The 18,989-nt window shown below is 36.9% G+C and overlaps 1 non-coding gene across 1 annotated transcript; it reads right to left on the bottom strand.

The window, feature by feature from the left end:
* Window positions 1-18,487: 18,487 nt before the first annotated feature.
* LOC148578319 (small nucleolar RNA R71) lies at window positions 18,488-18,595 on the bottom strand. The gene has a single exon (XR_015903883.1). It is a non-coding gene; the product is annotated as a small nucleolar RNA R71 (small nucleolar RNA).
* Window positions 18,596-18,989: the final 394 nt, after the last annotated feature.

Genomic DNA, 18,989 nt, shown 5'->3' with positions numbered 1-18,989 from the left:
CACATGATATATGTCTAGTCCAAAATGGGCCATAAGCTCACGTGTCGGTTAGTTGCCTATGCCTGACAACATCCCTGAGATAGGCATTACATATCACCATCCCTATCTCAGGAAACATCCCCTCTATGAGCTTACGTATTGTAGTCCTCATAAAAGATCATCCTTTTGGCCTCGAGTGAGCATTATGTATGACCGTCCTCACTGAGCCGTACTCATAGTCTCAAGTGGGCATTACGTATCGTCGTCTCCACTGAACTTTAATACACCATATCTTAAGTGAGCGTTACGTATCACCGTCCTCACAAGATTGGGCTTAATAATAATCACGCAAATGGGACAAAGCCTCTGTCCTTACCAATCCAATATTCATATCACATTTGATCATATCACCAACTCAATCAATTTCATAGGTTATAATGTATATTCACCCCATTAATTTATCAATTAATCATTCTCATTATCTTGTGAGCGGGACAAACCACCATTCCCACAACATTCTCATTCGGTTAACCAAGTGTTCTTCGGAAATTAATCAATTCAATTTGTCATTCTCCTTCCTGGTGTATTCAACGCTTATTAATTAGATATTCAAGTCCATACAAAGTTTATAGGGGGTTATAAACAAACTGGGAAAACTAGATAGTTCCAAATCATTATTTTGGCCAAAACATGGAAGTCGTGCATACTCACGACTCGTGCGTATGCGCAGAACTTGAATCGGGTTCTTCCAAAAATTTGACATCATCCGTACGCACGAGTCCAGGATCATGCATACGTGGCACTCGTGTGTACGCGTGAAATTACACACTGCCCATTCAGGTTTCTCAGATGATGCATGCATACGTGCAAACGCTTCTTCATGTGTATGCACGACAGGTGCGTAATCGCGGAACCTGGGTCTGCCCTATGTAACACCCTACCACACTTAATCTTATGCTTAAGTCATAAGACTAAGATAGTAAGGTATTACGAAATCTAAAAGTAAAATGAAAAACGAGATAATTTTCCTGCTAAGAAATCTAAAGATAACAAGTATAAATAGACAGAAAGTGAGAATAGAGAGTCAAGGATACAAAATAACTAGCTCCTAACTCAGCCTGCGAAACCAAGGCTGGCCTGAGAATATTTACATACATATATACATATCCCAAACCCCCCCCAATGCATAGGTAAAACCCTAGCTCTCCTTTAACCTCTAAGAGGAACAAAATAAACAGGTTATTCGGAGAGAAAGTCAAGTACATATAAACATAAACTAAACAACAAAAGAAACCCAGAAACCACTCCGCTTTAGAAGTACAGACGCCTACCGAGGAGCCTCTTGACCTGCATCTGAAAAATAACAACACAGTATGGGGTGAGAACTAGAGGTTCTCAGTATGGTAAAGGTGCCACGCACATAATATATAAGGTCCAGAAAATGCCAGAGGCAATCCTAGAACGCCGATACTCAAATTATAAAGCTTAAGGAACTAAAAATAGAAGCCATAAATGGGTGGTCATCTAAAGGTTCTCAAACCTAACTAAACTTGACTTATACTCTAAACCTTTCCACCTTTCCTCCGTTCCTCCTTCTCCGATGAGTTGCATAGATAAACAAGCAAAACAAGGCAGACACAAGTAGTTCACAAGTAATACATATTGCGATTATAACAAATAGTAGATATAATCATGTAGGCAATCCCAAATAATTCACAAGCAAGCAAATCAAACAGTATGCAAATGATGTATACCTGTCCTATGGCTGTTGATATCAACTGTCGGTTACGTAGCCAGTCCGGCATGTCCTCAAGCTCAAAACTCACCATGGGGAGAATTTCCAAGCTGACATGGGGAAGAGAACAACCCCAAGCTTAATAATATCCATGGGTGGAGACCCAAGCTGACATGGGGAGAAGAGACAACACCCTAAGCTGACATGGGAAAGACAATACCCCAAACTCAATATTATCCATGGGACAAATCCCAAGCTGATATGGGGAGACGACACCCTAAGCTGACATGGGGAAGACAACATCCCAAGCTCAATATTATCCACGGGAAACATTCCCGGCTGATATGGGAAAGACAGTACCCCAAGCTCAAAAATACTCAACCTTTAGCTTACATATGCATCTCTGGCATACTTGCGACATTATCGCACTTCCTCAATAATTCATAATCACTTAATTATGGTTCACATATATTTTATTATTCTCAAATAATTAACATCATCAATTCTCTCATACACCATTCTCAATTTTCTATTATTCTCTTAACTGCCTCATATACCACTTTGGTCATCTTATCAGTTCGGGTACCATCTCCTCCGATCATGAATAATCTTACTTCAATTCTAAGTTACCTCTCCTTCCTAACTTCATCTCCAAGTTACCCCAACTTCCTAATTCCAACTTATTACTAGGATAATCATTATAATCTAGAGCTAAAAGGGTGAAAACAGAGGTTTAAAGGTTCAAAATTAAGTTTTAAAACACAAAAACTTCTTTACTGAAAACAGGGGTCATGCGTACTCATGGGCCACGCGTACTCATGGGCCACGCGTACGCGGGGGAGTGCATTACTGAAAGGTCACGCGTACGTGTGGGCATACTTTTTCCTTCCTTGCGTATGTGAGCACCTTGCTCGTGTTGATAAACCCCATTTGTAGGGTTTATCTTGTGATGAATTTAGAGCATTTTGATAACCTTTCCTCACATTTATCCAATGAAATAGCATGGTTTTACAACTTCTCCTTTAATTGTGCTTAAGTGTGAAAACATGCTTTTAGGACTCAAAATAGCTAAATTTAATTCACCTTGATTCCTTTAGATGCCTTGATATGTTTGTTAAGTGATTTCAGATTTAGGAGGCAAAGATTGGATCAAGGGAATGAAGGAAAAGCATGTAAAAATGGAGAACTCATGAAGAAATGAAGGAATTGCAAAAGCTGTCAAGCCGACCTCTTTGCATTGGAAAGCTAACATCCGGGGCTTCGAAATGATATAAGATTTGCCATGGTTTCATTTCGCATAGGGATGCGCACGTGCACGGTACGCGTACGCATCGATGGATGCACACAATTTACTTAATGCAACTCATGGCAAGCGATTTTAGAAGCCTTGTGGGCCCAATCCAAATCATCTCTGATGCTATTTAAGCCAAGGATTGAAGGAGAATTAACATACTTTCACACATTAGTTTAGTTTAGTTTAATTTTTGGAGGAAAAATTAGTTTTAGAGAGAGAAGTGAGAGCTTCTCTTTTAATTTTCCTCTTTCATCCTTAATTGTTCTCTTGTAATTGTAGCATTCTACTTCTCTTGTAATTCCTTTGCATTGTTAGTTGTATCTTATGAACTTTCTTTTGTAGATCTACATTTCTTCTTCAATGCAATTGGTAAGTTCTTTGTTGTTTCATAATTGTTTTGATTTCCTATTGTTAACCTCTTGCTTTTGTAGTTAGATCTCTCTTTAATTCTTGCAATTCATGTTGTTTACTTTTATTGCCTTCTATGTGTTTGTTAAAATGCTTCTTTTAGTTATGAGTTTACTTTTCTATTATTTTGCCTTTCTATTGTTAATCTCTTCCTTTAATTCTTGCAATTTACTATGCTTTTCTTTTGTGCCTTCCAAGTGTTTGATGAAATGCTTGGTTGGATTTTAGAGTAGATTTTAGTGCTCTTGGCTTGGGAAGGTAACTTAGGAACTCTTGAGTTACTAATGTCTAAGTGATTGACGATTGGGATCCATTAACTCTAGATCTCACTAATTGATTTGGTGTAGAACTAGGACTTATGGACTTGGATTGACATAGCTCATTTGACTTTCCTTTATTAGTTAGAGGATGACTTAATGGGGTTGATCCTTGCCAATTCTCATGCTGTGGTTAGTGATTAGGATAGAGATCCTTGACCACCAAACCTTGCCAAGACCTTTTTGTTATTTGAATTTCATTTCCATTTACTTTTCACGTTTCTTATCCAAAAACCCCAAAATACCTCATAACCAATAACAAGACACTTCATTGTGATTCCTAGGGAGAACGACCCGAGGTTTAAATACTTCGGTTTATAGATTTTAGGGGTTGTACTTGTGACAAACAAATTTTTGTATGAAAGGATTATTGTTGGTTAGAAACTATACTTGCAACGAGAATTCATTTGTGAAATTCTAAACCATCAAAAGTCTTAATCATCACGCGTATGCGAGATGCCCAACCCAAAAATGTTGGTCGCATCGTGTGTAGATGGTCGCGTACGCAAGCTTATGCAGAACAGCAAAAATGCTGAATGCTGCAGAATTTTCAGTTTGCACTCTGAACTTCCGACGAGCATAACTTTTCCGTTTTAAATTATTTTTCTTCCGTTCTTCAAACGGCACAAACTTCACAGACCCAATTTTCATATAAAATAATTTTGAAATCATTCGGCAGTTCGGAAACCGAGTTATGGCTCGCCGAAATTTGGCCAAAAATTCACTTTTTCACAAGTAAGCTCAAACCTCCATTTTCATTAAACCAGACTAAGTTCCCATTGCCTATAAATGTATTTATAAAAAAAAGCATGTCATCACATGTCAAATAGCACTATTATCCACCCATCATTCTACAATCACTCATGGTTCAATTTTACCCACTTTCACATCTTAAGTTTCTCACCTCTTAATCAACAAAATCATCATCAATCATCATATAGCATTCTAGCTTAATTACCCACATCAATCATCATCAAACCATCATACTCAGCCTTCTCATTTATTCCATTATATATTATTATACAACTTATCAAATTCACCCATAAGAACTCATAGCCAACATAATCTCATACTCAATCATTTTCAACACAAATCATACATAGTCTTCTCCCATGGAACATCACATTCATAATTCATTATCATCACATAATCTCATCATCATTATTATTACTCAACATTTACCATCATCAATCATTCAATATACATTTCAACCCCCGAAATAACAATAATCAACACTAGTCATTAATCCTCAACCATACATGCCATACAACCTATCTTAGGGTCACCTAGCCTAAGTTTTCACAAGACATTATATATTAAATGAGAGAAACCTAAACCATACCTTAGCCAGTTCCTCCTTAAGCCAACGACACTTCAAATTTCCCCCATTCCACGAGCTTCAAGCTCCAATGCTGGAACTTCATCCCAAACCACCAATTGAGCTCCAAATTAATAATAAACACAATCTAATCCACGTAATATCACAATAATCAACATAGAGTTCACTAGTTTAATAATTCATTAGGGTTCAACAAATTCTTACCTCACGCACGAGTTAAACGGGCAAAATCCAGTGATTACCCACTACTAGAGTTCACCTAAACCATCAAAATATATAATTCTTCAATACCTAAAACCCCAAAATTTGAAACTGAATGAAGTTAGTCAAAAGTTATGTGAGATTAAATATTTGGGAGAATAATGAAGTTAGGGTTCCATGAGCCCCTTTCTCTCTTCAGTGTTCTTGCCGAATGAATGGGGTAGAAGGAGTTTTTCATTTAATATATTGGGTTGAGTGGGTTGGGCCTTGGGCCCATTTTGGGCCCAGTTCGACCGGTTCGGCCCAATCTTGGGCCAAATTCTTTGAAATTGGTGTCAAAATTCACGTTTTAATTAGCTCTATTAAACTATCAAATCCCATTTTCTAATTACTTTGATTAATAATTAATTTATTGGTTAGTTAGTTACTAATTGTTTAGGGTTTACACCCTAGTTCTGCAGAATCTGCAATTTTCAGTTTTTGATACCAATTTTTAAACCTCTAAAACTTTTGCTACAAAATTTACTTTTCCTCCGTCTTTAGACGGTTTTAAAGTATTCATTTCTAGTTTTAATTCAAGATAAGTTTTACCCAACTCCAGACTTCGAATGCCAAGTTATGCCCCGTCGAAGTTAGTCAAAAACCCAATTTTATCCAAAATTCTGCATAATTCATTTTTATCATTCTCTCAAATTTGCTTCTTTCAAAACCAATAGGCACTCTCAACACTCAATTATCAATTTTCAAATCACATCCTAGCCATTCAAGACCCAATCAACGAATTTCAATTTCCATAAATTTCAAACTCAGCATTATACCATAATAAGCTCAATGCATATCACATCATAGCATTTCACATTCAATCCTCATCAACTTACCATACCTCCAATCACAGCCTCTGGCCCAATTATCATTCAATAACATTTAATAATCAATCAAACCACAATTGGTATCCAATTTTAATCATACATGTATGTCGCTCAGCAAGACTCAATTCATCAAAATCATGCCACATCAGTTATTCCAATTCATCACTAACCTAGGGTCATCTAACCTAGATTTTTATATAACATTACATAGTCTTTACTCGAAACTAAAACTCGTATCTTCAATGACGGTGATTTCCAGTTTCTTTGAATCTCTTCTCCGATCACACCCAAGCTTCAAGTAATGCCACGTAGCCTCACCCGTTCCTCCTCTAATCAAATGGCACACCCAATACCGCACCAAATCAAACCAAGCATTCTATTCAATCTAGTTATACCAATTTTACACATTTTCAAGTTAAGTTTTTACATATAAAATGAAAAATCAAAGAGAAAGAGTTCCCTTACCTTATAGCACATAATCTTGGGTCAAAACCCCGCCCGAAGTTGAGATTGAGCTTCTTCTAAAGCATCAAGATCACAAACTTCAACACCCATAACCCAAAACGCGAATTGAACATGAAATGGAGAAATGGGATAAGGTTCTCCAGATTACTTACTGCAAAATTTGGATAGAATCGAAGAGGATGACGAGATCATCGCATGGCCACAAATGGGTCGTCGATCGGAGCTCCGATTTAAGAGAAAAGTAGATTTGAGTGGTGAAGTGAATAGTGCTAGGGTTTCATTCTCTCTTTTCTTCGTCTCTCTCTCTCTCTCTCTCTCTCTCTCTCTCTCTCTCTCTCTCTCTCTCAATGTCACACAATTTGTGATTTTGGGAAATGGGGGTAAGTCATGCCCTTAACCCCTTTAAGTGACGATTGATTTGTAATTTTTTGCCCCTTGGCCCCACTTAGGGCCAAAATCTTTAAGATATATATTCTGTTTTTTTATTCTAAATATTTTTATGGTCAATCCTATATTTTTACTTTTCTCATACGTAGTACTAGACAGACTTAAGCCTGTACAATTAATTATAATGCTGGTACACGTTTTCTTCCACAATTAATTATATTTTCGCGCTCAGATTTATTTTCTAAGTTAAATTTTCACTGGTTAATTTTGAAATTAAAAATTTTAAATTTCTTAACCCTTTTAGCTCACTTTAATTTGTTAATTAATTAATTATTATTTATCCAATTTTTACATCCTACCCACCTTAAAAGAAATTTTGTCCTCAAAATTTAGTTATTTGTAAATAGGTGGGGATAATCCTTCTTCATATCAGATTCGAACTCCCACGTGTGCTCTTTCATTCCGGATCGACTCCAAGCAACTTTCACTAACGAAACTTCCTTTCTACAGAGTCTTTTGACATTAACGTCATCAATTATGATCGGAGTGACTTGAAATGTCATATTCTCTCTCAATTGAACCGATTCTAACTCTAGCATATGGGTCACATCAGATGTGTACTTCTGAGGTTGCAAAATGTGAAATATATTGTGCAAATTTGAGATATGTGGTGGCAAAGCTATTTGGTACGCCACTGGCCCAAACCTCATCAAAATTTGAAACGGACCAATGTAACAAGGGTTTAACTTCTTCATCTTTATAACTCTACCCACTCCCGTAGTTGAAGTAACCTGCAGGAAAACATGATCGCTCTCTTCAAACTCTATAGGCTTTCGCCTCTGATCAGCATAACTTTTTTTTTATGACTCTGAGTAGTAAGAATTCCCTCTCGGATCTTCTTGACCTATTCCGTTGTCTCTGCCACTAGTTTGGGAGCTAACAAGCTTGATTCTCTAGCCTCATACTAACACAACGGAGAGCACTTTCTCCCATACAAATCCTCATACGAAGCCATTCTGATGCTTGTATGGTAACTGTTATTGTATGCAAATTCCACCAAAAGCACATAATGATTCCAACTAGCTGGTTGATCCAACACACACGCTCTCAACATATCCTCTAGAGTTTGAATCATTTTTTTCTGATTGACCATCGGTTTGAGGATGGTACGCCGTGCTCAAACACAGTTGAGTTCCAAACATCTTCTGAAAGGCTCCCCAAAATCTCAAAGTAAACTGAGGATTTTTATCTAACACTATGGTCGTAAGCATGCCATGCAATCTCACAATCTCCTTAATATACAATATCACCAGTTCCTCCAAAGAATAGTTCATACAGATTGGCAAGAAATGAGCGGACTTCATCAACTGATCCACAATTACTCACATCGCATCATAACCTACTCTAGTCCTCGGCAAGCCTGACACAAAATTCATGGAAATATCTTACCAGTTTCACTATGGAATCTCAAGGGGTTGCAATATTCCGGATGACTTTTGGTGCTCTATCTTCACTCTTTGGCATGTACGACACTTAGACACATGTGTTGCTACGTCATTTTTTATTCCTGGCCACCAGAACATCTTCTTCAAGTCATGGTACATCTTGGTTGCTCCAGGGTGAATTGAGAATTGTAAAAACCGAGAAATTAGTAAATAATTAGCAAATAAATTAATTATTTTTTTAGCAAAATAGAAAATGGAACTTTATAGTTTAAAGAGATATAGAAAATTAAAATAAGAATTTTGACACTAATTTTAAAAAATTTGGCCCAAGATCGGGCCGAACCGGTCCCAAATGGTCCCAAGGGCACACACCCAACTCCTATATAAAGGCACGCTTCAGCCTTTCTTCTTCCTTCCCATTGAATTCATGCAGCAGGGAAGTAGAAGGAAACCAAAACATGTTAAACCCTATTCCACTTCAAACTTTATCCTCCGTAACTTTCAATCTGGAGCTCCGATCGCCGCACCGATTGCGGCCACGCGACCGCAGCATCGAGCTCTACAAAATCTGGTAACTAATTTGTAAGGAACCCACTTTCTAGTTTCAATTTCTTCTTCCCCTAATTTCAAAATTCAATGTGAAAGTATGTTGAATTTTGTATGATTTGGTGTTTAAGTTCGAATTAGCTTGTGGGTTTTATCGGGTTTAGCTCACTTGAGTTGTGGGCAAGGTAAGCACCCTTAACCTCTTGGTGAATTGTTGAGTTAATGAACTCTATGTTGATATTAGTGGTAATTATGATGTTAGATTGGAAATTGGTTGTGAAGTGGAATCAATTTGAGGATATGGAAGCTCGAGATAAATTTTGGAAGCTAGGTTCGTTGGTGAGGGGCTATGGTTGATAAGCTTGTGGTGCAGGAACACTTGAGGTGTTCCAGTTTTATCGGGAAATCGGCCAAGGTATGGTTAAGATTTCTCGTACTTAATATATAATGTTTTGTAAAAGCTTAGGTTAAATAACCATAGGATAGGTGTGAATGCATGAGTATGATAATTGCCTAGCACCTTTGATGATGATTGTTGTTATGGATTGAGTATCTATTGATGATTATTGTTAATGATGAGAGTAGTGTGATGAATGATGGATTAATGATAATTGATATGTTGATAATGATGAATATGAATAGATGATGGATTTGTTGATGATTTGTTAGTAAAATTGTGAAGTCCATGTATGAGATTTATGTAAAATTGAGGTATGGTTGATTATGGTAGCATGTGAAGGATGTGTGGCTGTGATATGGTGTGCTGGTAGGTAGTTTGTAAGCATACAATGTGGTTTGATTTTGACTTTTAATGAAAATAGAGGCTGAGAACTTTTGTCAAAAACTTATTTTTGGTCAAACTTCGGCGAGCCATAAGTCGGCTTCTGGACCCCCAAATTATTTCAACCTTGTTTCATATGAAAATGGGTACGTGAAGTTTATACCGTTCGAAGAACGGATAAAAAATATTTTAAAACGAAAAAGTTATGCGAATCAGAAGTTTGGAGTGCAAAGTTGGAAATTCTACAGCATTCAGCATTTTTGCTGTTCAGCATAACTTGCGTACGGAACCACTATACACGACACAACTAACCTTTTCGGGTTTGGAATCTCGTGTACGCGAGCATGGAAAAATGTACGCCCACGCGTACGCGTCGCACACGTGTACGCGTGACCCCTGTTTCAGCAAAAATGAACTTTTGTGTTTTAGAGCCCAAATCTAAATCTCTAAACCTCTATTTTCATTCTTTTAGCCCCTAAAGATTGGTTTTAAGTGTAGTGATGAGATTAAGCTATGAAAAGGAAGGTTACTTGGAAGTGTAGGAAGGTCTAGAGTAACTGAATTAAGATGTTAATGATGAGACTGGGGATGACTGTGTATGGCCAGAATGGTCGAGAAGTGTGTGTGGCTGAAATGGTTGAGATGGCAAGGTTTGGGTGTGATCCCGCTTGAGTGTTAACTTCAAAATCTATTCGGATGGCAAGTTGAGGAAAGAGGATTCCTTCTCTTGTCGTGATGCAGAAGTGAAGAAGATGGAAAGGCACTCTCCTTCGTATTGTTTCTCCCACATTCTTCTCTGGTTGCAAGGTGGAAAGGCACATTCCTTCGATGTAGAAAGGCACTTTCCTTTGCATATCCTCTAGGGGAAGGTGGAAATGCACTCTCCTTCGTTTATAATCCTCCTGGAGATGCACAACCTAGAGACCAATGTCTGGGTTAGCTCTAGATGTGTCGGGTTCTGGCAAAGTAACCGACGTGTGAGCTCACGACCAGTAGGATAGACATACATCATATGCACTTGTATGATTTTGTTTGAATGTGCATTAATTGGATTGCCTAAGTGATTATAATATGCTAATTTTTATACTTGCTATTTGTATTACTTGCATCCTACTTGTATTTGCCATTGTCTGCTTGTTTGTCTATGTAATTTCACCGGAGATGGAGGAACGGAGGAAAGGCGGAGATATTTAGGGTTTTAGTTAAGTTTTAATTAGATCTAAGGATATGGTTAAGTTTAGAAAGCCTTAGAGAACCACCCTGATTTATGTTTTCTGTCTTAGTTTCTTTAAGCTTTATAATCTGATGAGTGTTGGTGTTCTAGGATTGCCTCTGACATTCCCAGGGACTTATATATTATGTACGTGAAACCTTTACCATGCTGAGAACCCCTGGTTCTCATTCCATGCAGATATTTGTGGTCTTCAGATGCAGGACATGCGGCACCTCGCTAGGCATCTGGAGTTCTGCGGCGAAGTGGATCATTTTGGGGCCTTACTTTTGATATATATATATATATATATATATATATATATATATATATATATATACTCTCCTCATGTGTATATTACTACTTTGCTTTTGTACCTCTTATAGGTTTTTGGAGAACTAGGGCTTTTAAACATGTTCTTTGGGCTAAAAGTGGTATATTATGTATTTAAATATTCTTCGGCCAGTCTTAGCTTCGCAGGCTGAGTTAGGAGCTTGATGTTTTGTACCTTTTGGCTCTCTATTCCTAGTTTCTGTTATCTTAAGTTTGTTAACTTTAGATTTCTTCACACGCAAGTAATCTCGTTTCCCGAGCGCTGCATTTTTATTTTGCGATTTTGCTCTACCCGTTTTTCAAAGGCTCCTAGTTAAAATCTTTTTCACTATTATTATATATAATTTTACTTTTTAGAGGATGTAATACCTCGCTACCTCTGTCTTATGACTTAAGCATAAGGCTCTTCGTGGTAGGGTGTTACACTATGGTATCAGAGCAGTTCGTTCCCGTAGAGCTTGGAGAATGGACTTACTATGCTTCTGAGCATACTCTGGCTGTGTGTACATGCTATTTAGGATGTCTGCTTGATATATATAGCATAAATATTCATGAGCATTACCTTTGGAGATTCGAAGCACTAGAGTTTAGATATTAAGACTGATCACCTTAATATTAATTGTTCGGTGTGGACAAGACCCAAATAATGTCTCGTGGGCGCGAGTGAGGTGATACAGTTGATGATAGGATGGCTGCACAGGCAATTGCTGATGGCTGTAACAACAAGCTAGAAACAGTGATAGAGGCAGTAATGGACCTGGTGATTAAAAGAAACCAAGGGATTAGAACTCGTTCAACTGGAGTAAAGTTCAATAGCGCTTAGTTAGAGGGATAAAGAGACCCAAGGAATGTTCTGACAGAGTAGACGAGCGATTAAGTTCTTAGTGGGTTATAAGCAGAGTAACACTACAGAATCATGGTGAATTTGGTGCCTCTAGAATTGTAGTGACGTGAGAAAGGAGTATTAGAATATGAGGGTGTCTTGAGGAATCGGCGTAGAAACGAGGAGTGGAAAGTGTATCAGATTTAGGTTATAACAGATTGAATTAGACTAAGAGATTGGAGAATTGATTAGTGTTAAGATAGCTAAGAAGGATTTGAGATTAATTTGACTTAGATGGAACTCTTGAAGGGTAAGGAAGTTGCATTCATTGAGAAAGAGCTAGACAAAACTAAGAATGAAATAAACGGGTATAGGTTAGGCTTGAATTTGGTCGAGTTTATAATCTTGTACATGAGAGTGAAGAATGTGAATTAGTGTTTGAATTAATGTTGGGAGAATGGAAAAATGAATGGTAAGAGGTCGGTTAAATCTGAGAGGGCGTATATGGAGATTTCATAGTGAATTTTCGAGGACGGAAATTTCTGTTAAGGGGTAGGATGTAAAACCGAGAAATTAGTAAATAATTAGAAAATAAATTAATTATTTTTTTAGAAAATTAGAAAATGGAACTTTATAGTTTAAAGAGATAGAGAAAATTAAAATAAGAATTTTGACACTAATTTTAAAGAATTTGGCCCAAGATTGAGCCGAACCGGGCGAACCGGGCCCACACACCCAACTCCTATATAAACGCAAGCTTTAGCCTTTCTTCTTCTTTCCCATTGAATTCACGCTGCAGGGAAGTAGAAGGAAACCAAAACACATGAAACCCTATTCCACTTCAAACTTTAATCCTCCGTAACTTTCAATCCGGAGCTCTGATCGCCGCACCGTTTGCGGCCATGCAACTGCAGCGTCGAGCTCTACAAAACCCGGTAACTAATCTGGTAAGGAACCCACTTTCCAGTTTCAATTTCTTCTTCCCCTAATTTCAAAATTCAATGTGAAAGTATTTTGAATTTTGTATGATTTTGGTGTTTATGTTTGAATTAGCTTGTGGGTTTTGTCGGGTTTAGCTCACTTGAGTTGTGGGCAAGGTAAGCACCCTTAACCTCTTGATGAATTGTTGAGTTAATGAACTCTATGTTGATATTAGTGGTAATTATGATGTTAGATTGGAAACTGGTTGTAAAGTGGAATCAATTTGAGGATATGGAAGCTCGAGATAAATTTTGTAAGCTAGGTTCGTTGGTGAGGGGCTGTGGTTGATAAGCTTGTGCTGCGGGAACACTTGAGGTGTTTCGGGTTTATCAAAAAATCGGCCAAGGTATGGTTTAGGTTTCTCGTATTTAATATATAATGTCATATGAAAACTTAGGCTGGATGACCCTAGGATAGGTGTAAATGCATGAGTATGATAATTGCCTAGCACCTTTGATGATGATTGTTGATATGGATTGAGTATTTGTTGATGATTATTGTTCATGATTAGAGTATGGTGATGAATGATGGATTAATGATGATTGATATGTTGATAATAATGAATATGAATAGATGATGGATTTGTTGATGATTTGTTGGTAAAATTGTGAAGTCCATGTATGAGAATTATGTAAAATTGAGGTATGGTTGATTATGGTAGGATGTGGAGGTTGTGTGGCTGTGATATGGTGTGTTGGTGGGTAGTTTGTAAGCATAGAATATGGTTTGAGTTTGATTTTTAATGAAAATAGAGGTTGAGGACTTTTGTGAAAAACTGATTTTTGGTCAAATTTTGGTAAGCCATAACTCGGCTTCTGGACCCCCAAATTATCTCAAACTTATTTCATATAAAAATTGGGTCCGTGAAGTTTATACCGTTTGAAGAACAGATGAAAAATGTTTTAAAACGAAAAAGTTATGCGCATCGGAAGTTTGGAGTGCAAAGCTAAAAATTCTGCAGCATTCAGCATTTTTGCTGTTCTGCATAACTTGCATACACAACGCGACCAACCTTTTCGGATTGAGAATCTCGTGTACGCGAGCATGGAAAAATGTACGCCCACCTGTACGCGTGGCCCACGCATACGTGTGACCCCTGTTTCAGTGAAAATGAACTTTTGTGTTTTAGAGCCCAAATCTAAATCTCTAAACCTCTATTTTCATTCTTTTAGTCCCTAAAGATCGGTTTTAAGTGTAGTGATGAGATGAAGCTATGAAAAGGAAGGTTACTTGGAAGTGAAGGAAGGTCTAGAGTAACTAAATTGAGATGTTAATGATGAGATTGGGGATGACTGTTGATGAGCGGATAATTTATACGCTTTTTGGCATTATTTTTAGTATGTTTTTAGCAGGATCTAGTTACTTTTAGAGATGTTTTCATTAGTTTTTATGTTAAATTCACATTTTTGGACTTTACTATGAGTTTGTGTGTTTTTCTGTGATTTTAGGTATTTTCTGGCTGAAATTGAGGGACTTGAGCAAAAATCAGATTCAGAGGTTGAAGAAGGACTGCTGATGTTGTTGGATTCTGACCTCCCTGCACTCAAAGTGGATTTTCTGGAGCTACAGAACTCAAAATGGTGCGCTTCTAATTGCGTTGGAAAGTAGACATCCAGGGCTTTCCATCAATATATAATAGTCCATACTTTGCTCAAGTTTAGATTACGCAAACTGGCGTTCAACACCAGCCCTCTGCCCAATTCTGGCGTCCAGCGCTAGAAACAAGCTGCAAAGTGGAGTTCAACGCCTAAACTGGCACAAAAGCTGGCGTTCAACTCCAAGAAGGACCTCTACACGTGCAACACTCAAGCTTAGCCCAAGCACACACCAAGTGGGCCCGGAAGTGGATTTATGCATCAATTACTTACTTCTGTAAACCCTAGTAGCTAGTTTATTATAAATAGGACCTCTTACTATTGTATTATTCATCTTTGATAAGTTGTATGCTATCTTAGATCACGTTTGAGGGCTGGCCTCTCGGCCATGCCTGGACCTTCATCACTTATGTATTTTCGATGGTAGAGTTTCTACACTCCATAGATTAAGGTGTGGAGCTCTGCTATTCCTCAAAGATTAATGCAAAGTACTACTGTTTTCTATTCAATTCAACTTGTTCCGCTTCTAAGATATTCATTCGCACTTCAACCTGAATGTGATGAACGTGACAATCATCATCATTCCTTATAAATGCGTGCCTGACAACCACTTCCGTTCTACATTAGATTGAATGAGTATCTCTTAGATCTCTTAATCAGAATCTTCGTGGTGTAAGCTAGAATGATGGCGGCATTCAAGAGAATCCGGAAAGTCTAAACCTTGTCTGTGGTATTCCGAGTAGGATTCAATGATTGAATGACTGTGACGAGCTTCAAACTCGCGATTGCTGGGCGTAGTGACAGACGCAAAAGGATAGTAAATCCTATTCCAGCATGATCGAGAACCGACAGATGAATAGCCGTGCCGTGACAGGGTGCGTTGACCATTTTCACTGAGAGGATAAGATGTAACCATTGACAAGGGTGATGCCTCCAGACGATTAGCCGTGCCGTGACAGGGCATTTGGATCATTTTCCCGAGAGAAGACCGAAAGTAGCCATTGACAATGGTGATGCATCACATAAAGCCAGCCATGGAAAAGAGTAAGATTGATTGGATGAAGATAGCAGGAAAGCAGAGGTTCAGAGGAACGAAAGCATCTCTATTCGCTTATCTGAAATTCTCACCAATGATTTACATAAGTATTTCTATCCCTATTTTATTAATTATTTTCGAAAACCCCATTACTATTTTATATCCGCCTGACTGAGATTTACAAGGTGACCATAGCTTGCTTCATACCAACAATCTCCGTGGGATTCGACCCTTACTCACGTAAGGTATTACTTGGACGACCCAGTGCACTTGCTGGTTAGTTGTGCGAAGTTGTGAACCATGGTATTGGCATCATGTTTTTGGTGCCATTACCAGGGAAAGAAAGAGCAATGAATTTTACATAATCAAAGTGTAATCACAATTTCTGCGCACCAAGTTTTTGGCGCCGTTGCCGGGGATTGTTCGAGTTTGGACAACTGACGGTTCATCTTGTTGCTCAGATTGGGTAACTTTCTTTTTGTTTTCTTTTCAAAAATCTTTCAAAAATTTTTCTTTTGTTTTCGAAAAAAAAATTATTTTAAAATAAAAATGTTTTCAAAAATAAATTATTCTATGGCTTCAAAACTTTCAAGAATGAATTCTAGAGTTTCATGGTAACATGTTGAATCCTATCTGGCTGAAAAGCCATACCGAAACTCCTTTGGGATTGGTCTTCAACTAATCACCTCAATGGATGTAAATCCATTCTAAAGCTTGAATGGCTATTAAACCATGTCTGACCCTTTGATTGGAGCTTTAGACTAAAGAGCACAAGATTCCTGGAATTCATATTAAAGATTTTGAAATCCTTATTTTTGTTTTTCAAATAATTTTCGAAAAAAAATACAAAAAAATTAGAAAATCATAAAAATCAAAAATATTTTTTGTGTTCTTGTTTGAGTCTTGAGTCATGTTATAAGTTTGGTGTCAATTGCATGTGCATCTTGCATTTTTCGAAAAAATCATGCATTCATAGTGTTCTTCATGATCTTCAAGTTGTTCTTGGTAAGTCTTCTTGTTTGATCTTTGCATTTGCATGTTTTGTGTCTTTTCTTGTTTTTCATATGAATTCTTGAATTCTTAGTGTCTAAGCATTAAAGAATTCTAAGTTTGGTGTCTTGCATGTTTTCCTTGCATTAAAAATTTTTCAAAAATATGTTCTTGGTGTTCATCTTGACATTCAAAGTGTTCTTGGTGTTCATCTTGACATTCATAGCATTCTTGCATGCATTCATTATTTTAATCTAAAAATTTCATGCATTGCATCATTTTTCTTGTTTTTCTCTCTCATCATTAAAAATTCAAAAACAAAAAAAAATATCTTTCCCTTTTTCTCTCTTAAAATTTCGAAAATTAGGTTTGACTTTTTCAAAAATTTTTAAAATCTAGTTGTTTTTATGAGTCAAATCAAATTTTCAATTTAAAAATCTTATCTTTTTCAAAAATAAAATCTTTTTCATTTTTCTTAGTTATTTTCGAAAATTTCAAAAATATTTTTCAAAAATATTTTTCTTAATTTTACATCATATTTTCGAAAATAACAATAACAATTAATGTTTTGATTCAAAAAATTTCAAGTTTGTTACTTGCTTGTTAAGAAAGATTCAAACTTTAAGTTCTAGAATCATATCTTATGATTTCTTGTGAATCAAGTCATTAATTGTGATTTTAAAAATCAAATCTTTTTCAAAACTAATTCCAATCATAACTTTTCATAAATATCTTCTTATCTTATCTTTTTCTAAAATTTGATTTTAAAATATCTTTTCTAACTTCTTATCTTTTCAAAATTTGTTTCAACTAACTAACTAACTTTTTGTTTGTTTCTTATCTTTTTTAGAACTACCTAACTAACTCTCTCCTCTAATTTTCGAAAATATCTTCCCTCTTTCTCAAAAATTCTTTTTAATTAACAAATTATTTTAATTTTTGATTTTCGAAAATTACTAACCTTTTTCAAAAACTATTTTCAAAAATCACTAACTCTTTTTCAAAAATTATTTTCGAAATTCTCCCTCTCTCATCTTATTCTATTTATTTATTCATCTACTAACATATCTCCCTCACCCACCAAAAATCCGAACCCTCTCTCTCTCTCTTTCTGAGTTCAGATTTTTCTCTTCTTCTTTTCTTCTACTAACAATAAGGAACCTCTTTACTGTGACATAGAGGATTCCTCTTCTTTTCTTTTTCTCTTCTCTTTCTTATGAGCAGGGACAGAGAAAAAGGCATTCTTGTTGAAGCTGATCCAGAACCTGAAAGGACTCTGAAGAGAAAACTAAGAGAAGCTAAATTACAACAATCCAGAGACAACCTTATTGAAAATTTTGAACAAGTAAAGGAGATGGCAGCCGAACCCAACAACAATAATGCAAGGAGAATGCTTGGTGACTTTACTGCACCTAATTCCAATTTACATGGAAGAAGCATCTCCATTCCTACCATTGGAGCAAACAATTTTGAGCTAAAACCTCAGCTAGTTTCTCTGATGCAGCAGAACTGTAAGTTTCATGGACTTTCATCTAAAGATCCTTTTCAGTTCTTAACTGAATTCTTGCAGATCTGTGATACTGTTAAGACTAATGGAGTAGATCCTGAAGTCTACAGGCTCATGCTTTTCCCTTTTGTTGTAAGAGACAGAGCTAGAGTGTGGTTGGACTCTCAACCCAAAGATAGCCTGAACTCTTGGGATAAGCTGGTCACGACTTTCTTAGCCAAGTTCTTTCCTCCTCAAAAGCTGAGCAAGCTTAGAGCTAATGTTCAAACCTTCAGACAGAAAGAAGGTGAATCCCTCTATGAAGCTTGGGAAAGATACAAGCAGCTGACCAAAAAGTGTCCTTCTGACATGCTTTTAGAATGGACCATCCTGGATATATTCTATGATGGTTTATCTGAGCTATCAAAGATGTCATTGGATACTTCTGCAGGTGGATCCATTCATCTAAAGAAAACACCTGCAGAAGCTCAAGAACTCATTGACATGATTGCTAATAACCAGTTCATGTACACTTCTGAGAGGAATCCTGTGAATAATGGGACGTCTATGAAGAAGGGAGTTCTTGAAATTGATACTCTGAATGCCATATTAGCTTAGAATAAAATATTGACTCAGCAAGTCAATATGATTTCTCAGAGTCTGAATGGAATGCAAGCTGCATCCAATAGTACTCAAGAGGCTTCTTATGCAGAAGAAGCTTATGATCCTGAAAACCCTGCAATAGCAGAGGTGAATTACTTAGGTGAAC

Source organism: Arachis ipaensis, chromosome B1, assembly GCF_059453495.1.
Source record: "Arachis ipaensis isolate K30076 ecotype BB chromosome B1, ASM5945349v1, whole genome shotgun sequence".
NCBI classification, from domain to species: Eukaryota; Viridiplantae; Streptophyta; class Magnoliopsida; order Fabales; family Fabaceae; genus Arachis; species Arachis ipaensis.
The sequence above is the reverse complement of the archived record's forward strand: the minus strand, read 5'-3'. Positions and strand labels throughout refer to the sequence as shown.